General features: G+C 46.0%; 1 protein-coding gene across 1 annotated transcript in view; it reads right to left on the bottom strand.

The window, feature by feature from the left end:
- The window catches only part of LOC133139542 (agrin-like), a 235,115-nt gene that overhangs the window by 102,166 nt on the left and 105,880 nt on the right, over positions 1-27,069 (bottom strand). The window lies entirely within an intron of this gene.

Here is a 27,069-nt window from a genome sequence, read left to right on the forward strand (position 1 = left end):
AACAGGAAGTGTCAAAGTTTCAGAAGCCATGCCTTTATATAGAGTTCTGGCACCTGCGAGGATCACCAGCTGGGCTCATTCCCAGCCAATCACAAGCTTCGAGGAGCAGCAGCTGGGATCATCCCCAGCCAATCACAAGCCTGCATGAGGGCAGATGAGGCCAGAGCTGTCCATGGTGCTGAAAGTGTTCCTCGGAATGCGAGGAAGATCTTGACAGCAGTATAAGTGGACAAGCCCTCTCTGTTTCCATGGGGATCATTTCTCCGGTCACAGCTAACTATGATGTCATGAAATTAAGTGTTACATCCGACCCAGTTTCCTGTTCAAACAGCTGCATAATGGTCACCCTTCTTTGCATTTTTAATAAATTAATCACCTTGTGAAAACTTGTATGTATTTTCTACAGAAATGGAGTGCTACTGGCGTCAGAATTATTAAAGAAGCAGAATCTGCATTCTCCCTTTCAAAGCGGGTTATCCGGGAGGAAGGAAATGAAGGCAGGCGTGATTTGATCTGGCACAATGTGCAGACAGCAGAGCCAGAGAGCAGGGAGCAGGGAGCCCTCCATTTTCTCATTTCTGTGTATAAAGGCCCCATCAATCCGCCTCCTCCTCGCTGAACAGCGAGCTGAGAAAGGCTCTGACCCGTCTTAAAGCGGCGTGAACTTATTTACTGACGCGCACGCGCAAAAAAATCAGCTAAGAACTCCCACACAGAGCAGGGAAACGGCGAAGAATCTGTTAGAAAACGGAAAGATGAGAGACGGAAAAGAAGAAAAACAACAAAAGCGCCCGAAATATCGAAAACGCCTGTGACTGCCAGACGTCATCCCTAGCCTCTTCGCCTTCCCAGGCGCGGCGGATTCATCCATTTCAGAGACGACGGGGAAAAAAGCGCCAGCGTTCAGAGGGCTGGAGTGGGCGGACCGGCAGCAGCGCCTTCCAAAGCAACGTAATAATAACTTTGTCGGCGCGTAATTTGGAGGAAGGAGGATTAAGAAACGAGAGGACGTTGGGGCGCGGGGGAGAAGTGCAGCCGTCGTGCAGTGGACACTTGAATAGGGCCGTTTCGCCTGGGCTCCGCAGTATTAATAACGGGGCTGCAGTCTCAGGCCCGATTCTGTCACCCTTCATCTCCGGCACCAAAGGAAGGCAGACGAGCTATGAAAAGATTACAACTTCCTGAAATATACATGAATAAATCAGCGGAGCCTGGCAGCGATGCTACGCCAGATTCAATTATTCAGACCGTCCGGAGAGCCTCATTCCTGCGGAGGAGCGCAGTCCTTCCCTCTCTCCACACCTCTCTATGAACGCGTGCTTGTTCCCTCTCTCCACACCTCTCTATGAACGCGTGCTCGTTCCCTCTCTCCACACCTCTCTATGAACGCATGCTCATTCCCTCTCTCCACACCTCTCTCCCAGAAGGTGTGCTCGTTCCCTCTCTCCACACCTCTCTATGAACGCATGCTCATTCCCTCTCTCCACACCTCTCTCCCAGAAGGTGTGCTCGTACCCTCTCTCCCACACCTCTCTCCCAGGTGTGCTCGCTCCCTCTCTCCACACCTCTCTTCCAGAAGGTGTGCTCATTCCCTCTCTCCACACCTCTCTTCCAGAAGGTGTGCTCGCTCCCTCTCTCCACACCTCTCTTCCAGGTGTGCTCGCTCCCTCTCTCCACACCTCTCTTCCAGAAGGTGTGCTCGCTCCCTCTCCACACCTCTCTTCCAGAAGGTGTGCTCGCTCCCTCTCTCCACACCTCTCTCCCAGAAGGTGTGCTCATTCCCTCTCTCCACACCTCTCTCCCAGAAGGTGTGCTCATTCCCTCTCTCCACACCTCTCTCCCAGAAGGGGTGCTCGCTCCCTCTCTCCACACCTCTCTCCCAGAAGGTGTGCTCATTCTCTCTCTCCACACCTCTCCCAGAACGCGTGCTCGTTCCCTCTCTCCACACCTCTCGATGAACGCGTGCTCGTACCCTCTCTCCACACCTCTCCCAGAACACGTGCTCGTTCCCTCTCTCCACACCTCTCTATGAACGCATGCTCATTCCCTCTCTCCACACCTCTCTTCCAGAAGGTGTGCTCGCTCCCTCTCTCCACACCTCTCTATGCCTACAGTCAGGCCTCCGCTGCACTGCGCTCCTCTCTCCCTGCGTCCGATCGGACTCTTCATCAGTGCGCCTTTCCCAGCGCGCCTCATATATACTCTTAATGGCCAGTCATATATTCTGGGCTGTGTCCATCTCTCCTGCTCCCTCACCTGCTCTCCACTGGCCCTGCAGCCACACGTAGCAAACAGAGGAGAGCAGAACCCAGGCAAGAGAACTATCAGAGCAGCATTAAGGAAGAGTGCTGAGAGAGAGATTCATCTTCAGGGCTGCGGTGTGTGTGTGTGCCTGTGTGTGTGTGTGTGGCTGTGTGTGCGTGTGTGTGTGTGGCTGTGTGTGCATGTGTGTGTGCCTGTGTGTGTGTGTGTGCGCTTATGTGTATGTGTGTGGCTGTGGCTGTGTGTGTGTGTGTGTGCGCGTGTGTCCGTGTATGTGTAAATCTGCATACACACATATAATGTGTGAGCATATGTGTGTGTCTGTGTATGTGTATTTGTGTGGCTGTGCGTGTGTATGCGTGTGTGTGTGCATATGTGTATGTGCGTGTGTGTGTGTGAGCATATGTGTGTGAGTGTGTGAGTGTGAGAGTGTGTGAGAGTGTGAGAGTGTGTGAGTGTGTGTGTGTGTGTGTGTGTGTGTGTGTGTGTGTGTGTGTGTGAGTGTGTGTGTGTGAGATATAATGCAGTTTTGGGACTTGGGGGTCTTCCTGGACAGGGCCCAAGCCACAACAGATGGCCCCGTTCGGGACTCTCAGGAATACTCTCTCGCTTAAACACTCATTCACACTCATGGCTTGACTTTTTCTATTTTCCTGAAAATCTGCCTTTGACAGTTTAAATGTTACCACCGTTCAGGTGGAGTTATGGTCATTGGAGATTTAATCAGTTTAATGAATGGATCTAAATTATTAATCAATGACATTGTCTCAAATGGGAGGACATTGATTATGACTGAGGTACAAAAATAGACTGCACTCAAGCATGGTCATAAATAAAGACATGATATACTGTATGCATTGGCAAACTGACTGCTGTTCAAAAGAAAATCAACAGATTCAATAGATATCCCCCTTGACCACTGATCTAGACCAGGCCCAAGGCTCATTAAACACTGACATTCACACTTAATGAACCTGATCATTACTTTCTGGGAGCAACCTTTTTTTTCTCAGTTACGGATACGACTCTTGATTTCGCACATGAAAGTACATGGCCAGTTTCGAAGACATCATTACGTAAATACGCAAAACCAAAATGAACAGCGCAACTGCCACATCCACAGGAATCACACTTTCCACGTTGATCTTTAAAAGTGTGAGATTTGAGGCGCAACGATTGTGTGAGCCACAGAAACAGGCAATCAGCAAAAACAAAACAACAACCAAAAAACAAAAGTTGATAAATTTTAGCAAAAAAACCCCAAAAAAGACCTCTCCAAGCTGGCAACGTTGCCCACCCACCTGCTCAGGCCTCCGACAGAAGCTCTTCAGCCAAACCCTTCACTGGCATCAGAGCGCAGCTTTGTGTACCAGACACAGCCAGAACTCCTCCATCTCTCTCAGTGCCCTGATCAGCCCCGTGTCCATCAACGTCTCCGCAGATCACTCCATCTCCCGCTTTCACCGCGTTTCTTTCCCCCCGAGACAGAACTTCTCTCTCCGAAGAACTAGCGAGGCGAAATAAAAACTCCCCGAATGCTTCCAAGCCGTGTTCTCCTACATTTCATTTCCGTTTTCTTCCTCGCTTCACGTACGACATATAATAAAAGGTTAATGCGGCATTATTAATCATAGCAAGCTCTTGTCGGCCAATCAGACGTGACTTTGATTTTATGGGAGATCTGTGAGTTTCCGTTGACTTCAGTGAGTGTGCCGATGGATATCGCATTTCCATGTGAAACAGAAAGAGATAAGTGAGAAATGGTCCTGCATCGGCAATGGGCATATTACAGTACGTCTGGCTGAGTGAACGAATTAACACAGAGGAAGCAAAGCACTCCTCTGTAAATTTCATTAGCCAGAGACATTCAGGTCAGCGGCTTTCACAAATGTCTACACTGGATGAATTAATGCAATTCAATCTAATGTTGACAGTGGACAAAGATCTACATGACAAAGATGGTATTAAATTGAAATTTGACTGTGATGACGATGTGTTCTCAGTCATTTTCTCCGTCCATTGTACGGTATATGAAGCTTGGAAGGTGTTCCACAAATATTTAGATGCATACAGACATACACACACAAACACCCCCCCCCCCCCACACACACACAGAAAAGGCCATTTCATTTCCATGGCATTTTCTGAAAGAATACTGGAATAGCACTGATTTGATCGCATTCAGCCAAAGTCACAAATTCTCCAGACAGACACAAGAAGAATGTACAGTACAGCACACATGCAGATCCAATTGAGATCAAGGCCGAGTGCATGCTGGGATACAGCCTCAGATAAGAGAAAATGGCCCCCGTGTGACACCAATTTCCCTCCCGTCCAGCAGAGGGCTCAAAGGGTTAATACAATCCCTCAATGAGCCGCCTGCCCCCGCTGTCCCGTCATAAAGGGGCTCCATTAGCTGCCAGCCCAACCGCCATTACAGTGTGAGGCCCTGAAGATAATTACTGCACTGTGAGAGAGAGTGTGTGTGTGTGTGTGTGTGTGTGTGTGAGAATGTGTGTGTGTGAGTGTGTGAATGTGAGGGTGTGAATGTGAGGGTGTGGGTGTGTGTGTGTGCGCGTGCGTGCGTGTGTACACGTATATGTGAATGTGAGTGTGTGGGTGGGTGTGTGTGTGTGCGCGTGCGTGTGTGCATGCGTGCATGTGTGAGTGTGTGTGTACGTGAGAATGTGTGAGTGTGTCAGTGTGTGGGTGTGAATGTGAGTGTGTGGGTGTGGGTGTGTGTGTGCATGTGTGGATGTGTGTGTGTGAGTGTGTGTGTGCGTGAGAATGTGTGAGTGTGTGGGTGTGAATGTGAGTGTGTGGGTGTGTGTGTGCATGCGTGCATGTGTGAGTGTGTGAGTGTGTGTGTGCGTGAGAATGTGTGAGTGTGTGGGTGTGAATGTGAGTGTGTGTGTGCATGCGTGCATGTGTGAGTGTGTGAGTGTGAGTGTGAATGTGAGTGTGTGTGTGTGTGTGTGTGTGTGTGTGTGAGTGTGAATGTGAGTGTGTGTGTGTGTGTGTGTGCATGCGTGCATGTGTGAGTGTGTGGGTGTGAGTGTGTGAGAGTGTGTGTGTGTGTGTGTGTGTGTTAGTGTATATAAACAGGCTGCATGCAGACCCCATGCACACAGCACAGTGCATCCAGACCCTGCTTCAGGCTGCGACTCCAGAGCATCTACGGGAGCCACTCGATTCCCAGGCAGCCTTTCCTCCCATGCAGGGAGCAGATGGAGACGTAATCTCCCACAACACCAGTTACACTATCGATTTGCCCCTTTCAAACGGAGGAGAAGGGCCAACCCTGTGGCAGCAGCCCCATCCCTAAAGGCCAGAGTGGTGACCTCGCTCTGAAAATCCCTGCTCTTGTTTTCAGCACCCGCTAATTTGGAGCCAGCAGACAGTCCCCGGCCAGCTGAGCCACACAGTCCCACCTGCTGCGGAGGCGTTAACCCTTTCCAGAGTCTGCTTTCTGGAATGTCTTTTCCCCAACATTCCCCGTCAAATACGCAAATATTCCTTTTTTAAAATTTATTCATACTTTAAGATGTGTTCGTATGGCTATGAAGAATATATTGACTAAATTGAGGACAAAGCAAATTTAGATTTCAGCTGGTCTTTAAAGGGTTAAGGAAAGGCGCTTGGCGGAATTATCGGACAGCTTCCTCTATCCTAACGCTTTTCTGGACGACGCACAAAACCACGTTTCCTTTTCATGTGCTCTGTGCGACTGTGAATTTTAAATAAAGCTTAGGTCGTCGGCGAAACAGATATAACCGCGGTGCCTCCCTTTGTCCCCAACTCCTAAAAAGGCCTTATGTCCGGCGAACGCTTTAACACACCTACAGGGTGCACTTTTCCGGGACGGCATATGCCACCCAGCCCAAACGACCGATCTCACAGGCCGGCACCCTCTCCAAGTACTGCTCACACTTCTAATGGGGGACCCCTCTCACCTGTGCCAGATGGAATATTTTACAGGGGTACAGTTGGCATTTTAAGGGCTTTTATTTCCTTATCCGGGCCAATATGGCCCTATAAATATCACGGCTGAGAAAGGTTAAATCACATGGCAATGTTGTTTATCTATAATATAAGCCTCCCAGTAGAAAAAAACATCCGCTTCACTAACCACCCACAATTGCTTTACGGGTTGCTATAGTAATATGGAAAGCTTTTCACCATTCCACATCCATCTATTTTACAACAATGGGGAGCTGGGAAAGAGCCTACACAATAATATGCTTCAGCCCTGAATCGAGTGGAGAGTGACGCACACAGAACAGTACACAGTATGGACACCATATGTACACACAGGGAACAGGACCACTGTATGATGAAGCAGACTTCATTGTTTGACAAGGTGTTCTTTCTCTCACTAGAGAGCAGAACAACAAGAGTCACATCCATGCAAAAACCAGGAGAGAATTTCATATCTTCACTGATAAGTCTTAACAAGCATTTTAGCCTCATATTTAGACCAAAACCTTATTTCTGTTGAATTGTAAGACAATTTCAAGCAGGACGTAACTTAAAAAAAGCTCATATTTTCTACTTGGGGGGGGGGGGGGGGGGGGGGGGGGGGAAGATATGTTTCATGAATAGTCCCTGTCTCATTGGGGAGTTCTGGCTGGAGACACACGGAGTGTAATGACAGAAATGGAGTATATTTTCTAAACGGTGCAGCCAGCGCTTTCTGTGTACGGATTCTGCTCCAGAACAGAAATGAGACACGCGACACAGGGTTAGGACCGCGACAGTCCCCCACGGTCTACATTTCACTCCCCTCCCGCTAATACTGCGCCAGGGCATAATTATGAAAAATTAAACAAACTGTTGCCTGATTGAGCAAACATATTACGCTAAGGGACCAGCGGGGGATACATCATGAGATAATGAGATATATGAATTATCTTCGTGTGAACGTTCCCGCGGAGATAGAATCTATGGAGCATTAGACTAATGTTTCAATCGGAGAGTTTTATGTGGTAATGCGCGGGGGGTAGGACGCCCGTTTTCGGAAAGCGCACTCGATTCGGCCGTTTTCAGCGCGCGCGGTGATTAACGGCCTTAAAAGCACATAAATATGTGCCAGCGAGGAAACTTCCTGTAATAAATGTTAATGGCGATGTGAAAGTGGTGCCTTTTGGATGACTCCAGGAACACGGGCACTTCGATTATGAGCGGTTAAAATGACTCTCTCTCTCTCTCCACAGCAGGACCGGTACAGGCCCCTTAGGCAGGAGGGAGCTGCGGTCTATTCGCCACGCTGTGAGTGTGAGGAATGACAGGTCAGCATGGCAGACACAATTCCCTCTCCCTCTGCCACCCCCTCCCCCCTCTCTTTCTCTCTCCTCTCTCGCACTCTCTCCCTTTCTCTCTCTCCCTCCCTCCCTCCATCTCTCTCTCTCCATTTCAGTCTCTCTCTTTGTCTTTCTCACCCCTCTCCCTCTCTCTATCCCTCCATCTCTCTCTCACCATTTCGGTGTCTCTCCTTGTCTTTCTCAACCCTCTCCATCTCCCTATCCCTCTCTCTTTCTCTCCCTCTCACTCAAATTCTAATTAAAATGGCTTTACTGGCATGAGTGGAAATGGACCATTGTTGCCAAGGCAATACAATATACGATATACAATAAACAATAAATACAGATCTCCCTCCCTCCGCTTTCCACAACCTCCTGCCTCTTTCGGCTTGATGGAAGGGGGCGCGTTTTCTGCCCCTCTGACCCCGCCCCCTGTGGGCCGGCGTGGGCACCGGAGAGCGAATCCCAGCCTTGGGCCCGGGTCGCGGGGTCAGCCCACTCCTCGCCGTCATTGGGCCGTTCCGGGAGAGGGAAAGGTTAGCCGGGATTGCGCACGAGCGGTCCGGGGCGGAGGTTGCCATGACAACCAGGCCTTGGTCTCCCCTGGATCAAGCTGGGCCTCATCTGTGCCCATGTGACACGTGGACAGGGGGAGGGGCCAGGTGCAGCTCACGGTCACATCCACACAGAAACCCAAAAGTACCCAGCTATTTGCCACATCAAAATCATTTCTTTTGTAAATGACTCACTGACTTATTATGCAACTAACTGTAATTAGATACTGTATTTTTATGCCTCAGCATGTGGGGAAAATGAATTCATGCGACACTTGTGAAAAGAGAAACTGTCAAATAAAAGTTATTTGATTCTTATACAGATATTCTTGAATCCATATTTCATACCTTGTTGTCACTGTAAATTTGTTTGACTCAGTGATGTTTTCTTTGCAAGAGTCAAGGCATTACCAGAAATGAATTGGTCAATGGCTATTTTTGATTGAAAATATGAATACATTTATATTTATCTGAAGATGTGATTTCAATATCTGTCTCTATAATATTATTTGCACAGCATGTGTGTGGGTATGTGTGAGATATACACTCACTGGGCACTTTATTAGGTAGACCTGTACATGTCTAAATGTAAATATTTAATCAGCCAATCATGTGGCAGCAACTAAGTGCATAAAAGCATGCAGACATGGTTAAGAGGTTCAGCTGTTGTTCAGACCAAATGTCAGAATGGGGAAGAAATGTGATGTAAGTGACTTTGACCATGGAATGATTGTTGGTGCCAGATAGGATGGTTTGAGTATCTCAGAAACATACAGCAGTCTCTAGAGTTGGTAGAGAATGGTGCGGAAAACAGTGAGCCAGTGAGTGGAAGTTTTGCGGGCAAAAACGCCTTGTTCATGAGATTGGAGAAGGGCCAGACTGGTCAAAGCTGACAGGAATGCAAATAACCACACATCACAACAGTGGTATGCAGATGAGCATCTCTGAACACACAATGCGTCAAACCTCTTAAGTGGATAGGCTACAGCAGCAGAAGACCAATAAGTCTAAAAAATAAGTTAAAAAAAAATAATAATAATAAAGAGTGTAAAATATACATTAAAAAGTCAGATAATTATGGTAATTATGGACTAAAACTAATCACAGCAGCAGCAGTGGTGCAAAGCAGTACAAATTCAATGGTTATAATAGTAATATAATAACAATAATAATGGATATTTGCGTGTTTTCGCAGAAAGTGGTTCTTCATTTTTCCACCCGCTGTGACGTGATTGGCTGCAGAGGAGGATACTGTCATCCTTTCACTTTCAGACGCTCAGCCATTGTTTACAACATTATAACATTTTAATTTAGCATTTAAATAATTCCTCATTACATACATACAGCACAGTGAGCTGAATTGAAAAAAATAAATAAAAAATGAAGTACTTAAGCCAGTACATTAATTTCTCCTTCTGTTTTAATGGTGTCTGCTTTACAAGCCTTTTTTTCATAAATTTGCTGAGACTTCACGACGCGCTCTCTGTGAGAGGCAGTTGGGTATAATTCAAACGGCGTTTTACCCACAACAAATTGCTATCTGCTTCCCGCGGGCCTTTGGGAAAAGCATTATTTTCTACGGAGCGCTGCCAGGGTCCAGTTAAAATAACTAATCCTGCCAAGCCAGGTAGCCAGAGTATTACCCACACCATCTGCTCTGGGCCTCTCCATTACCCCTGTCCCACAATAACACGATGTTTATCAAACGCACAGCACACTTCCACTCTCTCGCCGCTATAGGCAGCGCTGCCCCCCCCCCGGCTGAGGCCTGGGAGCTGGGGAGGGTTGGATTACGGCCGGGCTATTACTCTGGATCATCTGAACCAAAACGCCACCTCCTCAGTCAGCTTGTACAATTATGAGAAATCTTACACTGTTATTTATAAGGGAGAATATTCAAAAAGCTGTCTGGGAGCTGCAGTCATCCAGAACTGGGAGAATATCTCCCCGGCGCAGTCTTAATTACACAGCTTGTGGGAAGTGTCAGAGCGCCACAGAGCTCCACAGAGCTCCATATCTTCCCCCCGGTGTGGGGTGAGTCAGAAGAGGGGCAGCCCTGCCTGGAGCTCAGCGACATCAGAGCTCCGCCTGACTCCGGTTCTGTGCGACTCCGGTTCTGTCTGACTCCGGTTCCTATCTGACTCCGGTTCCTGTCTGACTCCGGTTCCTGTCTGACTCCGGTTCCTGTCTGACTCCGGTTCCTGTCTGACTCCGGTCCCGTCTTGTGCAATTATCCCATTCTTTGTGAGCAACTTCACTGTTGATGACTTACCATTGTTTTTACTGACGCATATTAGAACACAAACTCTGAAGTACCTGTGCTAGGGGCTCAGCCATTGTTTATTCTGGGGCTTACTGTAGTAAGACCCAGGCATAAGCACAGCGTGATGCTTAGCGTGATGCTAACCTAAGGCTTTACACCTCACACAGTGTTATCAGACCATGCAACACTACATTGTTTGGAAACTGAAAAGTAGGGTCCAGTTAATAGTAACTACTGTGGCAATCTTTTATCACTTCTATCACTGTTTTTTCAATAACTGCGTGCATGCCAGCCAGCACACTATAATGAGGGGATCTCGCTTAAGTATATATCCTTCCTAGTAACATTATTAAGGTGTACTCATATTAAGGTGTAAGATCACAAATATGCAATTAGAGTGTTCTTAACTGAACATTCAAATGCTGATGCAACCATCACTACTGTTAACTGAAAGCAGTGGAGTTCTAGAACACTGATTTAGAATTTTTGGGGAAAGAAAAAAACTTCCAAAAAACTACTCTTCAAAAGGTGGGTTCAGATTCAAACTGGCTGTTCAAAAACGCAGAGTGCTATGTGATTTGTCACTTGGATATTCGATGTTCTACTCTCTGCACACACCACTCTGAACACTTTAGATCAGTGGTTTTCAAACCGGGTCCTGGGGGACCACTGTGTATGCTGGCTTCTGTTATTTTTTGCTTGTTAACAGAGTGCAGGTTTGGTTCTTTATAATTTGTTTTGTCTTCAAAAATGATTTTTCGATCAATTAGTTGTAGTGGCCATGAGTCCACACTTTCACCAATTAGGACCATATTAATTCACCTCAGTATTTAATTAGACTTTTTCAAAACTCTTTTTAACCAATCATTTGCAATATAACACAAGGTGAATATGTTACTTTTATTCTATATATCATGAATCACATTGACACATTTTTTAAATATAATGTGCCTTAAGGGGGTAAATAATCCCTCGAAATATTAAAAGTGTAATCAAGAAAAATTAACAGCTTGTTAAAATTCTGGGACTGCAATTATGGTCAGACCAAACGCCAGCATACACGGGGGTCCCCCCGGACTGAGTTTGAGAGCCACTGCTATAGATTGTTAGTTTGTGACATCATTAGCTAACACAGTCCAATCAAACATGTTGCAGGCAGCTACTGGCTGTTACAGTGGTGGGTAGGTGGGCCAGCCTAATGTTGCTTTTAAAAATTAACAAATGCTACATTACCTACCAAACATACACCACAGCCACACCTGCCAAATAACTAGCAACTGCAGAAATGCAGCAGGCAAGTTTTTGAATTCCTTTTCACTGTCAGTGAGACATAGGGCACAGGTCACAGTGCTTCCAATTACACACAGGGCAGGGATTTCTGTGCTTTCATGTCAGGAGCAGATTAAATATTAGAAACATAAGACATAAACACTATTAGCAATGAACTAAATGCAAGCAAATGCATAAACCTGCCATAAGGTTGAAAAATGCTAACTGTTTCTGCCTCTCAATTTGATTTCTTGTTGATGCTTGCAACATTGGTGAATCTTTCTGTTTGATCAGCTCCCATGTTGTCGACAGAGAGGGTGCACTGTGGATCTCTTATATGGGATCTAGTCTGTGGTACAGACAGCTGTTGGCAGTTTAAAAACAGAGAGCAGTCTTAGGATTCTGGCTATAAAGTTTGTGGTCTGATGACTATGAATGTGGGGGAAAAAATCTGGTATGGTTCCCAAACAACACTGCATAAAATATTATGAAAATTAACTGAAGCAATTTCCATAACACCCCCTCATACAATCTTGGAATAACCCTCCATTTTAGCACCCTCCATGAAATCATTATTTCAGTTCAGAAAAATATGACATGTCAGCAGCAGTTATATTTGTGATGTGTGCAAACAGCATCCACAAGTACTGTGGGGCGGAGATTGACCCGACAGAACACGCCTGCCCATTAAACCACAGCGGAACCCGCTCGGAACCCGCTCGGAACCCACCGCAGCGCAAGCTAGCTAGCTGCTAATGACGATGACTAAGAGTGTGCCACAGGGCACCCAGGAAGACATTTCATTATAACAGTCATTAGATATGTGAAACTAGGCATTGCATCATGTTTTCACAAACCGCATTTTAAATATGAGGCAAAATCACACGGAAGCTCAGGGGAGCTGGGGGACTCTCACATGAGAATTATTAATAATTACACTGCGGCTCACAAAAGATTGCTCTCGGAGAACCTCGTCCAAACTTGCAAATTGCAAACTCACGACCGCCACACTAAACGCGCTCTGAGAATACGAGGGGGGAACTTGCCGCAAGTTTGCAAACTCCTGCAGTACCAAGGTGACCTTGAGGACAGAGCCCGAGACGGAAAAGCTTCATCTTCATCTTCTCTGAGGATAAACCGCTTTACTATTCAAATCCACGCCAGTGTACTCGTGGTCTCCTGGTAGTCTGCATTTGAATACGCCGTGCCTTTAAAGAACCCCACTTTCAAAAAGCAGAAGACACCGGCAGCTTCAGCAAGCAGTTGTTATAATCAATTAATACATTAATATTGAGTCAAAAGGTTCACCTTTCACTTTTCGTTTCGCACAATCGGGATATGAGGTCAACTCACTGTCATGCTGTAGAGTATTTTAAGTGCTGTAAGACTGGCACATACAGGTTTAATTTAATGAAAATAACGTAAGCTATGCCCGAGACGAAAACGTAGTGGCATCAGTGAAATGATAAAACCCACAGATTTAAACAATTGTACCTTCTCCATATGCATTCCACCAAAACCCAAAGTGCTTCAGATTTATTTTGTTTTTACCACGTTGAGAATCCTCACTAATGAACGCACGCGTATTCGCAGTCTGGAGGCCCGGGAGGTGCCGGGTCACTCTACTCACGACCGAGTTCCTGCTGATTCACACACACACTCCCTCAGACCCTCGCGCCGCCTCCATTTTGAATCCCCTTTCGCCCTCGGCGAGGAATCAAAAGCAGCCGTGTTTGAAGGAATGCGAAACGGTCTCATCACAAAAGGCTTTCAAACACCTTTCGTTTTTTCTGTCCGATTAATCGAAAGGAACCGTGTTATGTTAAAACGCGCGAGAGAGGCAGGAACGGCAGCGTTGTGAAGAACACGGGCAGAACCCAGCCCTGGCCGTCGGGGTCCGTTTGGCGCTGAGGCTTTAATTACTGCAGGCTGATGATGGAAACACAGCCAGACTTATGAAAGCGCCATCCTGGCTCTGAGATAGCCCGGGGTCAGGTACCGGCCCGTCTGCTTATTCACTGTAAACATTTCACTGGCCCGCGGTGCTGTCGCCAAACACGCGACCGCGTGTGCTGTCGAGAGGGTCCGGCTCCACGAAATATCACCATCAGAGCACCGGGCTTCGTACCCCGTGTGTACTTTCAAGCTGCGCTATTGTCCGACTTCACTCTCAGTGCTGCAAGCATCGGCCTCCAATAAACAGTTTTTCATGCTGCACTCCGAGTAAAAGAAGAAAAAAAAACAGCATGAAAAAGTGCCTATAAAGGAACAAACGCTTGTCACTAGGGTGGTACACAATAGGTACATAAAATTCTACCCCTAGCCAGCGATACATAATTCATTTGTACTCTTTTTTTTGCTTGCAAAATGTACTTATTAGAATCCAAATCTAACATTATTGTACTTCCAGGGTACATTCGGCAAATTTGTTCCCTAAAGAACTCGAATCTACCTCCACAGCACCTTTATTTCCGAGAGCGTAGCTCAGGTTTTGAAAGCTTCAATGAAATGTATTTTTTTGTGTCTGGCTGACATTTAAATGCATTTTGGAGCACTTAACATTGTATACGTACTGTTACAAAGGCTTGACCTGCACTATGCAGCATTAAAAATATGGTTAGCTGACATTAATAAATGTACGCAGAAGAGCTATTAAGAAGAAGACCAGGAGAACACTCCGGACCAGGTTACAACAGACTTGTGAGATTAGGGATATGCTTTTGGTTCAGATTTGCTCATCAGTTAACGGGGCAATTCCTAATGGTTAACTATTAAAATGATAATGTTAGATCATTAAATTTGGCCCACATGCACACTGCTGAATAGCCTAATTGTGTGAAATACTGTAGCCCTATAGTCAAAACAGTAGGTTACAGTGAATGTACAGTATGATCCATAATACACCAGGCTAGGCTAATTATTACATCTACAAAGAAAGAAATAATGTTAAAATAGAATTTCTATTTATAATTATATCACACAATGCAGTTTACATAACCATTAAAATGTTCTGAAGATCAATGGAAACGGGTTTGTTTAGCTAGTTGGATGCATTAACTGCTTCCTCAAGAAAGTGCCTTTGTGAGGATCACCTCTTGATTTTTGATGTGACTGAGCATAGCTCTAGTGCTACCATATGAATACATTATGAGGGTGCCAGTTAACACATCTGTCCCCTGTTTCTGTCCAAAAAAGTCAAACCATCAGAGGCACACATCACTGGCAGAGTCCTGTGAGTATAACACACACACACACGCGCACACTATATCACACACACACACACACACACACACACACACACACACACACACACACACACACACACACCAAATGTACCGTATGGTTTAACAACCCATAACCTATAAACTTAAACCAACACAGTATTGCGCTGAGCAATGTAACCATTGCAGAAAATTACCAGACAACCTCCAACTGGTTAAGTGCTACCAAGTAACTTGCACTTACACTTGTATATTGTATTAATACATTCATCGGAATGATATATGTTTTACAGTAAAATTACTCTTGGTCCTCTAAAATTGGTGGGACTATGTATCAAAAGGTCTGTACTTCCTACATGGTTCACCCAATATGGATGTAAAAATCCTCAAATTAAACCTGAACATTGGCACTTTAACAACAGTGTTTTATTTCAACAGTTTGTTTGCTGGAGAGAGAGAGCACACTTTACAAATACTTCCAGACTGCACAGTAATTCTATGAACTATGAATTCCAAAGACTGGAAAGCTAATCTACATTAATGCAGAGGTACAGTATACAAAAGCACTCTGTGATACAAATGGCCTGTTCGTACCACACACACGCACAGTGATTTACAAAGAGCAAGAAACACATTTCAGTTCATTTCCGAGGCAAAACGCAGACCTGTTTGCCTGCCAGGGGATTAAAAAAAACAATGAAAAAGTGTAACGGTGAATGTAATCAGCTAGCGTCCATGCGCTAACAAATGAATTTAATCACACGACCAAGACAGAAAAACACCCGGGGAGCTACGGCACAAATCTCCCATCTCAAACGGCCCGCTTCTTCAGTTCATGAACACATAATTCTGCCTAATCCTCGTTCCTCTGCACGCACGGCACAAAAGCGCACGGTCGTGCTGCAGGCTTTGTGTACGCGCCGTTATTGTCTTCATCACCGCTCCAAACATCATCTGCTCAAACTCAATATCAGGCTAGCGCGAAATTACGGAGTTTTTACCACCCTCGCTTTCTGAGGGTGCAGGCTGGATTCTTCCTTCCGTTACTGCGTAAAGCATCTTAGTGACAGCTCCATAGACATGACATTGACCTCATAAATTGCGGAAGGAATCTAGAAGAAATGCTCCTATTTAGTCGATACAAACCATTGTCAGAGGCTGCGGCACATACAGTAGGTATTATATGTCCTAGCACTTACATTGCATGTAATTTTACTTACAGTTCATTCAACTCAGCAGGAGACAGTGGGGTTAAGGGCCTTGCTCAAGGGCCTCAACAGTTGTGTGGATCTTATTGTGGGTACACCGGGGTGTCACGTGTGTATAATAGAGCATCTAGTCTAGCACGAGCTACAATAAAAAAATAAATAAAATAAGTATTTTATTATGTTGAGACTCAAGATCTTTGGTCTTCAACTTTCTGGCTAAATAAGACAGTGAGCCTCCACAGCAGTAATGAGGTAAGACAGTTACCTCAATTTACGTGTGAAGCAAACATGAACTAAAACTGAACTCGTATTCTTTACTTGAGAGAAAAAAAGAACAACCTAAGTTTTAAAACGAGGCTGTAACGCTTGTTAAGATTTTTGCAGTGCAGTACATAAACCTACAAGATAACGTAAAGTACCATAATAGGTGCGAAAGGGAGATTGAGGATGCAGTGCTTTAAGTAGCAAGTGTAGAAAATGGCCTCCTTTCGATTATTATCTACGCTGCTGTGCAGGAAATTGTTTGCCAATATGGACGTAAAGCCTGTGTAAGCGTGAATTTCATTATGCTCAACAGTGAGAAAGTCTTGTTTATGGCACCCAAATCTCAGCTGTCTGAATCAGTGGCTTTAATTTGAGCCTGGATGGTCCCACTGCTGAGGGATCGCTGCCAGTGTGAGTAACCCAACTGTCATCTTCTATTGAATGCTCTCAATACATCAACATCACTAGAAAAATTCCCTTTTTTCACCGCAGAAACGTATTAACCGAGTACGCTGAGATGCTTGACATGTTTTTACCCTCCCGCTGTTGCTCTTCTCCTCAGAGTGACTTCAAATTACTCAGCAAACTTCAGTATGGGGAGAACTCAGGGTTCTGGCCCAACACATCACCCAAACCTTGGCTTAAAGCTACTGGTTACCATATTCTGCGCAAGGCCTTTCAAACCATTTCTTAAAGCGCTAAAGGGCCTCACCCCTGCCTACAGGCCTGCTGTAGTCCTGCGCTCCACACCGGACACCTGGATCCCCTAACACTGCCTGATTCTCCACCCACAAAACAAATGTTTCCACTTTGGACAATTCAAGGGCCTTTGGTGTTTCAGTGTCCAAGCTGTGGAACCCAAAGGTGTATTCAAGCAGACCACAGATGGAAAAAGCATAGCATAGTCTAGTTTAAAGACCAATCTGTATTACTTTTCATATTTTAAACCATAAGCCTATTGTGTTTTTTTTTTTTTTTTTAATTCTAATCTTTGAATATTTTTTCTTGTGATGCTGCATTTCCTAAAGTGCGCTCGGGTCTTGATTACACAAATACAATGTGTTGTTACTATCATTAGTATTTTGATGATAATAATTATTACTGTTGTTGCTATTAGTGTATTATTATTTCAAATATATGTTAATAATTTTTGTACCAGACTGTGGCAGGAGACACCAGCCCCTTACCCATCCCAACCAACAGCAACAGAGAGCTGAACTGAGCTTCATCTGACTGTGCCGTTTACAGCACACCAGCCTGTCTGTCTGTCTGCTGCCCCAGACACACCTCACCTCACCTCCCCACACCAGCCTGTCTGTCTGCTGCCCCAGACACACCTCACCTCCCCACACCAGCCTGTCTGTCTGCTGCCCCAGACACACCTCACCTCACCTCCCCACACCAGCCTGTCTGTCTGCTGCCCCAGACACACCTCACCTCCCCACATCAGCCTGTCTGTCTGCTGCCCCAGACACACCTCACCTCACCTCCCCACACCAGCCTGTCTGTCTGCTGCCCCAGACACACCTCACCTCCCCACATCAGCCTGTCTGTCTGCTGCCCCAGACACACCTCACCTCCCCACATCAGCCTGTCTGTCTGCTGTCTCAGACACACCTCACCTCCCCACACCAGCCTGTCTGTCTGCTGCCCCAGACACACCTCACCTCCCCACATCAGCCTGTCTGTCTGCTGCCCCAGACACACCTCACCTCCCCACATCAGCCTGTCTGTCTGCTGCCCCAGACACACCTGACCTCCCCACACCAGCCTGTCTGTCTGCTGCCCCAGACACACCTCACCTCCCCACATCAGCCTGTCTGTCTGCTGCCCCAGACACACCTCACCTCCCCACACCAGCCTGTCTGTCTGCTGTCTCAGACGCACCTCACCTCCCCACACCAGCCTGTCTGTCTGCTGTCTCAGACAAACCTCACCTCCCCTCCCCACACCAGCCTGTCTGTCTGCTGCCCCAGACACACCTCACCTCCCCACATCAGCCTGTCTGTCTGCTGCCCCAGACACACCTCACCTCCCCACACCAGCCTGTCTGTCTGCTGTCTCAGACGCACCTCACCTCCCCACATCAGCCTGTCTGTCTGCTGTCTCAGACACACCTCACCTCCCCACACCAGCCTGTCTGTCTGTCTGCTGTCTCAGACACACCTCACCTCCCCACACCAGCCTGTCTTGTCTGCTGTCTCAGACACACCTCACCTCCCCACACCAGCCTGTCTGTCTGCTGTCTCAGACACACCTCACCTCCCCACACCAGTCTGTCTGTCTGCTGTCTCAGACACACCTCACCTCCCCACACCAGCCTGTCTGTCTGCTGCCCCAGACACACCTCACCTCACCTCCCCACACCAGTCTGTCTGTCTGCTGTCTCAGACACACCTCACCTCCCCACACCAGCCTGTCTGTCTGCTGTCTCAGACACACCTCACCTCCCCACACCAGCCTGTCTGTCTGCTGTCTCAGACACACCTCACCTCCCCTCCCCACACCAGCCTGTCTGTCTGCTGCCCCAGACACACCTCACCTCACCTCCCCACATCAGCCTGTCTGTCTGCTGCCCCAGACAGCCGCCTCTCCACGGCAGGGTTGATTCCTCGCCCCAGGCGCAAAGCCCTTCAAAGCTTGCCGCCGGGAGACAGACAGACAGCCAGAGACGGGTGAGGAAAGCAGAGCGGAGAAGGGAGGGAGATGGAGAGAGGAAAGGCAGATCGGAGGCAGAGAGCAGGAGAGAACGAGCACCAAAGCGTGGAATGACTGTAAACAGTAAACAGTAAACAGACAGGAGCGCACATCCACAACCCTATTCCTGTTCTTTGCATTGGCCAAAGCAACCAAAAGACGCTCCCTCCAGTTCACTTCCCAGAAACAATATGGAAGATGTGGCATAAATGTTAATGGATCAGCCATCTTACCTACAGCTCCAATAGTGTGACAATTCAACAGTAAGTATAGTTCACCTTCTGTCGACAGGTCATTGTACCAGGGCTATTTTAATAGAATATCCAATGCAAGTGTCTGACTGAACAAAGAAATCAGAACATTTCAAAAAGAAAATTATGGCAAGGGCTGCATTACATAATGCCAGTTGTCACCGTTAAATGCACTGCACCTGGTGTTCATTTCCAATTAGAAACAGCCTTTTTTTTTTTCTTGAGAAAAACAGAACATTCCAGCTATAATTAAACTTGGGCATATGGCACAAGGATTGTCATGGTTAGCGACAGATACCTGCTCATACTGCAGCCATGGTTTCACTTCTAGCTGCTGGAGCTGAGGAGTGCGATTGATAAAGCAGTCTGGAATGTTCTGTAGGAGTTGCAGGATCAGGGCTTTTACTGGACAGTGAATAAAAGGCCTGTAACACTTCACTGTCCCAGATCATAGATTACAACAGCTATTTTAGTCTTATGTTTAGACATACATTCTTGCTTCCATTACTTATGCCAAAGTTGAGCTGAACCAGCGTGACAAGATCTGTGAATGGGATAAGAACATCTCACTGGTCCAGAATGACACAAGGCTCTGTCTCAGGCTGCAAGCTGGAATCTTAGATCCACACACCAACATAACCGTAACATACAGAGCTGGTTTGGTTTTTTTGTGTTTCCCTTACATTTCGCTCTCGTCCCCGTTCGCTAAAACAACGCGCTTCAGGGCTGCACATCTGGGCCAGCCGCCTGCTTCCCGGTTACAGACATACGTCCACTTCAAATCCACCCCATCGCTGATCAATACATACACTACCGTAACATAACACACAGACAGGGGTGTACTGCACACACGCATAAATGTCTGCAAACAGCAACTTAAAACAAAGTCTTTTGTATTTGAGAGAAAAAAAAAAAAAGATTTTAAGTCTGATTATGAGAGTAAAACGCTTGTTAAGACGGGCTTTTCTTGCGGCGTGTTCACTCATCCCACAGAGCTAAGCTCCGGCTCAACCAGGCCTGCCGGGGGCATGGCATTCAGGCCTCAGACCGGCCTCGTTACTCCAACACCCTGATCCGTCTGATCCGGCCCCCGCGCCCCGTCAGCGGAAGTTCAGGGGGAATTAATTGGCGGGATCCAGGCTCCGTGTTCTCCGGACGCGAAGCGGCGAGCGGACTGAAAAGAGGCAATTAGCGGCCTGCGCGCGACGCTAGCTGAACTGTCCTGAGGGCACGGGGCGGAGACGGGGGGGGGGGACGGCACGATTCACCGGGAAGAGTCATCTTCTGAGGTCAACCGAGCACCTTCACACAGTGTGGCCTCCACACGATCAGCATGTCCTTAAACGGCAAGTTCGCCCGGAAAAAACGATATATGCACCAAACAACTTTTCGTGCCGTTGCATCAGCAAGTTTGTGGTTTAGAGAAATGTGTCACTGCCTGTAAAGCCAGCAGTAAGATAGGGGGTGCACTGGACATGGCACTACCCACTACACCACGCATGTGGCCAGGTGCATACAGTGAAATGCTTTCAGTGAAATGGCCAAGTGAAATGCGGAGTCTTGTGCAGAGTTATACTAGATACTCTGAGCCATCATACACTGCAATGCTAACATTGTAATAGTTTGCCACTTTTCACATGAGATGAATTTCTTACATTATAGACTACATTATTGTCCTCTCCTTGCTCCGGGCCCCAGCCTGGAGCTGTAGCTGAAGCACCACAACCTGACCCTGGCTTCAGCTAGCCTGCTACTTCTACCCTCCTTCTGCCCAGAACCAGACCTTCCCAAATATAGATAACCATCTATATTTGTCATCTGCATAATTATTATTTGTATCATTCATTTTAATTTATTTATATATTACAAATAACACTTCTGTTAAACTCACTGGTTCCCCAGAGCCAGGCAGAAGCAGATGGGCTCCCCCTTTGAGCTTGGTTCTGCTCAAGGATTCGTCCTGTTAGTCAGGTTTTTCTTTGTTTTTCCTTGCCAGTGTCACCCTAGGCTTTTTGTAAAGCTGCTTTGTGTTGTAAAAAGCGCTATACAAATAAAATTGAACAAATGTCGACTGACTGCAGATGAAGCTTGTGTGGAGGACATACGTAGGCTGCCCACAAGACTGCCGAAAGCCTTGTTTTCAGGTCTGATCTCGCTCACATCTTTAGCAAAACTGTATCCGTTTAATCGCGATACAGGGCCTCAAAATGGAGCCTGGTCCAGTGCCTGCCCAGGAAATACAACAACCTGAGCACAACACTGCTGACCTCCAGCACTCTGCAGGGAGAGTCCACACCTGCACAAGCACCTAGCGATCACTGACAACCCATCAGAAACAGCAGCAGCCTACAGTCACAACCAGCATAAGCTCTGCACTTAAGAACCGTGAAAGAGGTTTTGTCTCCCCCGTCTCCTCAAACAAAATGAAAAGGAATGATAAATTTGGCACAACGCGTTAAAATTCCTGTCCAACCCTCCACCTCTCCAGCTGCCAGTCTCCTCCTATGACACCTACAATCGCTTTTATTATGTAAATAGGCCAGATGCAGGGTTCCCCAGAGCCCAGCGGAGCGTCTGCATACAAAGCAGCTTCTATCTGCTCTCCTTCAATTACACAATCCACGCTATATCATTTAAGAGCAAAGGAAAACACAGACACACGCATGGGAGCATATGCACATCCACACACACACACACACACACACATACAATTCTAGCTGATGTCGACACCTCTCTCTCTCTCTGTGATATATATATATATATATATATATATATATACCTCTCCCTCACTCATTTTCTCTCCCTTGGATTTCACGATGCTGGGGTTCAGTTAGAAATCTCCCAGCAACATCATACATAAAGAAGAAAAAAAGAAACCACACACACACACATACACACACGCGCACACACACATACATACACACATACACATGCACATGCACATGCACATGCACATGCACATGCACACAAATACACACATGCGCGCACACACATAAGCACACACACATAAGCATACACATACACACACACACACACACACACACACACACACATAATCACATATGTCAGTCTGATTTGGGGGAGAATGGCAGGATTGTGGCTGTGGCTGTGCTGAATGTCCCCTCAGTAAAATGGTGTCAATGGGAAGTTGGCGGGGAGCCCTCGTCAGCAGCCGGAGCAGCTTGTCATAATTGTGTGTGGCAGCGTGGAGCGCACGTCAAACAAGGCACTCGGGGAAAGTCAGGAAACAATACAACCCCCATCAGGATGAGCCGGAATCCTCAGGGGGTCCGGGAGGTGAAGGGGGAACGGGGGGGGGGGGGGGGGGGTGTTCTCTGCCAGCTCCTAAACCAAATACTGTATTAACAGACTCCCGATTTAGGTTACTGTTAGGTTACTAACATGTGGGCGGCCTGTAGCGTAGTGGTTAAGGTAAATGACTGGGACACACAAGGTCGGTGGTTCTAATCCCAGTGTAGCCACAATAAGATCCGCACAGCCTTTGGGCCCTTGAGCAAGGCCCTTAACCCTGCATTGCTCTGGATAAGAGCGTCTGCCAAATGCCAATAATGTAATGTTCTACTCCCAAAGAGCAAAGAGAATCCTGTTCAAATGAACCACTGTTTGGTCAGATGTACAGTACAGCAGAGCAGAGCTGCATCCCTCAAATCTACATGTAGGGACAGTGCTTAACCAGCAACAAGGCCAATCTTCAGGGCTAAGCCAATTACATAGTAGGATTTCAATTTTTCAGTATTAACTGGAAACTCCGGAATTCCCTGGTCGTCACTGAATTTGTGGTTAGTGCGTGAACAGGAATGGTGGATAAAGTGTTCACTTTTAAACTTTTAAAATGTACCCAGGACTGTAAGGTTGAGAGTGACTGTTCTTTTCCAAGTAGGTATTATTTAATCTTAATTTTGCTTGCACACAGTCAAACCCGGGGGATACAAAGGGTCTCATTATAGCAACAAAGGTGTAGCTATCTGTGCCTACTGAATAGCACTGCCAGCAGTTATTATTTTCAACGAAAAATAGAGCAGAAGAACGGCGCCACTTGAAAAGGCAAGTGATCATCAAAAAGAGGTTTGATGGGCCTATAGTACGCTCACACTGAAGAAGCAATTACAGATTTTACTGCATGATGCCTTGTTTACCGTGTAAAATGCAAATCAGTGCTCAACAATGCAGGTGAAAAAACAACAATAATGGGTTATCCTTTATTCTCCTTGTGCACTGGACAAAAACACTGGACAGAGATTTTCTGCAGAAATACATTTAGACTTGGACTGGCAAAATAAAAGTAGATTTACCTCCAGCAAAACACACTCCTGAAAAGCAATCCATCATTTCGAAATATTCACACATTGAAGGACACACATCTCTGAATGCATTTGGACTTAACTAGGCTGCTAAAAGTGCGGGGACATGTGGGGAAATCCTGAAATGGAATGCCAAAACTTTAACGTAAGGCACACTTGCTTTCCTCTGAAGTCTATGAGGGGAAAACTTTTGAGCTTCACCCATTAAAATCAGGAAATGTTGTTGCTGACGACTCAGCAGCCGGTGAACAGGAGCGTAATCCTCCCTGTGGCAGGTCTTCTGCTGACCTAGGAGTGCCTGTTCTGAGGAGCCTTGTGAAGATGTCGGCTGTGACAAATCTATAAAATTAGATGTGAGAGACAGAAACCACTTTCCACCCACAAGCCACCTGAGTGCTGAGGAAGCTTGCCTAGTCTTTTAGTACATGTCTCAAACCCACCTTTCTGAAACATATCTTTTCTTGGTACCACACGGATCAATAGCCTGCGCTTTGATATTTATTTATTTATTTTCTTCCGCGCGCTGCAGCCAAGCTTCGTCAAATAAAATGACGGAAAGGAGAAAGGAAAATGTCAAAAACACCGCGGAAATGTTCCCGCATTTTAAAATTCTTAAAAGGGAATTTTACTGTACAGGTGAGGCCCGGACAAGCACATGCTGAGACGGCGGTATTATGCCTCAGAAAAGGCCTTTGTTTGGGGAGCCCTGGTGGGCGCATTTCTGTCCGGATATACAGCACCGGCTTGCAAAAAAAAGGAAAGAAATAACTCTGCCCTAATAATGTGGAGCTCCACGCAGCAGCCCGAAAGCATCGCTCCTCTGAGCGGCTGAGCGTGGCCAGGGCCTTCTCCGGCGTAAGCGCTAAACGCGCTAAACGTGCTAAACGCGCTAATCCCTGAGCAGGGAGCATGGGACGACCTCGGACATCCTGACACACACCCGTCCTCAGCGCCAGAACGACGAGGCAGATTTTTTTACGCTCTTTTGTGTGAAATTTGAGACATGAAGAGATTTAATTAAGATAAGGCCGGTGGTAATTAATTTCGGCCCCTCTCTTTCGGCGAGCCTCACCATCATGACCAGTGAGGACAGAGTTACTGCCGACTTATTTATTTATTTTATTTATTTACAGAGAGGTCAGGTGATGCAATGAAATCTTGTAAAAGAAAGTTTGGAAGAACCTCAGGAACACCTTCAAAGATCCAGCACCGTCCTCCCTGCCCGAGACCTCTCATAAATTCAGCCAGGACCAGAGACCTGGGCACAGTTTACTGCAGCCATTTACCAACTGGGCTTGCAACCTACAAGTGAACTTAAGCCAGGTCACAGGCTAAAATGCCCACTGCACCCTTGAACAATCATGTATTTAAAGAGCATATGTAGCTGAAGTGTTTCAGTAAGATAACTAACACATAAATTGAGAAATATGTAAATGTATATTAAGCATTAAATAAGGTAATGTAATAACGTGTTCCATCGGGGACCTGTATTGTCGGGTAGTTTTTGACGAAACATGAGTTTGTGGTACCTGCCTAAACATTTTTCTACATGTTCAATGGCAAACAGAAACAACAGCTGCTGACTGTCAAGAGGACTCATTCCTAATATATATCTATAGTCTGCGCTTTAGGAGTAAAACACACTGAAATGAAGATTGTTGTTCGGCAAGTCGATTTGACCGCACTTTACATTCCAAGAAGCCTTTTCCCCCTCAAATGTTACAAAATCTGACATCTTCGACAATGAAGGCACTTTTTTAGAACAAAAGCTTCATTATTCCCACCAGACAGCCAATAATAACCTTAGATGGCGTGGTCCCCGCCTTTAAATATGACTGAAGCACTAATCACAGGGTGCTTTGTTACTGTGTCAGTTTACAGCTGACGGCTAAGACAGCTTTTATTAAGAGGAACTTTGCTACTAATTACAGATGTTTGCCTACACCCCCCTGTCCCAAAACACAAGGCTTGTGTCCCATTTACGCGAGAACAATCAGCAAAAAAAATGACCACTTCTGCCTCTCCAAAAGCCCCTTTCTTCCTGAGCACGGCTCTTTCGTTTAATCTCTTTAATTTCCAGAATTCCTCCGCGATCCAACTACCCCATGGCTGCTCAAAAAGGATTTTCAGCTCTGTTACAGAAGTTCTCAAGTGACTTGTTGAAACTAAATATCTGCGAGTAATGTAGTCTTCTGTGCAGAACTTTATCCTACAGGGACAGCAGATCTCCTGTTTATATATAACTTTTTGATGGATATCATTTCCACAAAAATATGGCAAATATAAGCAATCTTTCAAGCAGAAAAGAGATCAGTCATTGGTCTCACTAGATATTATGGATTCAGTCAACATCTGCCTTCATCTTTTATTCACATTTGCATGAAAGTACGTGTCCCCCCCCACAGAGGCAGTTCAGTATTCACTAATATTCATTTGTATAAGATTTCATATAAAACTGCTTATTGAGAAAAGGGGTAATGCCAAAAAATGGTTTTGCAGTCAATGTTAAGGAATAATTGTGATTGAATCTTAGTTTATGACTGCAAGCCCCTTAACTTACAGGATTAGTGGGGATCACTCCGCTAGTATTTGGATCTCTGAAAATATCAAATAGTTAAAAAAATTTTGACTGAACCCAATTTTAAGGCATTGGAAATATAATTAAGGGGCTGCACCTCTTAAATGGATTACTAGAGCAGAAATAAAGGGTACATTTTCTATGTCTTCACTTTCATACATTGGAAATGAGATGGATCAATAGCCCAAGGTTCAGAAAACACATCAGAGCGCTACATTCCAAATTCACCTGTCTCCCAACGATCACAAACCACAGCCTCCACTGCACAGGAATGCCAATGGGCCAACCAATCTATTCCGTTATTAAAATTTCATTATAAAAAAATCCCAGCAAAAACAAGGAGGGATTGCTTCCGTTCAGCCTCTCTGGAAAGAGGTTCCAGAAAAATATATTAAAAGGTTTCTTTCTCCTTTCTCCCAAAGCGCTGGTGAATAAAATAAAGTAATTCTTCAATTATACATAATTCTGTGGCCGCAGAGCCAGTCTGGCTTCCCAATCAAACAGTGACTAATGATTTTTTTAAATGCAAAGACAGAAATACAATATTTATGGTAGCGGTATGTCCAATCTTTGGCACATCACTCCCCGTTTCAATAAAATTACATTTTCAAGCAAACTTTGATCAGACAAGTACCAAAATTTACCGCTGACTCCACTCCGGTGCTGCCTCCCGAATTCCAATTAACAAAATCAGGAAGACTCTGCAGATTCCCCAGGTGCAAACTCAATGGCTTCAAGCATTCATCCCATCTGCCAATCAAACAGCTGAGTGACCAGGGACCTGTGACATCACACCAGAGCTGCACGAAACATCCTGGCGCTAACTACAGAGGTGGCGTTCTGTTCGCTAAAGTTGCAACATCTTTTACCATTAATTGCT

The sequence above is a fragment of the Conger conger genome, chromosome 10, assembly GCF_963514075.1.
Source record: "Conger conger chromosome 10, fConCon1.1, whole genome shotgun sequence".
In the NCBI taxonomy this organism is placed as follows: domain Eukaryota; kingdom Metazoa; phylum Chordata; class Actinopteri; order Anguilliformes; family Congridae; genus Conger; species Conger conger.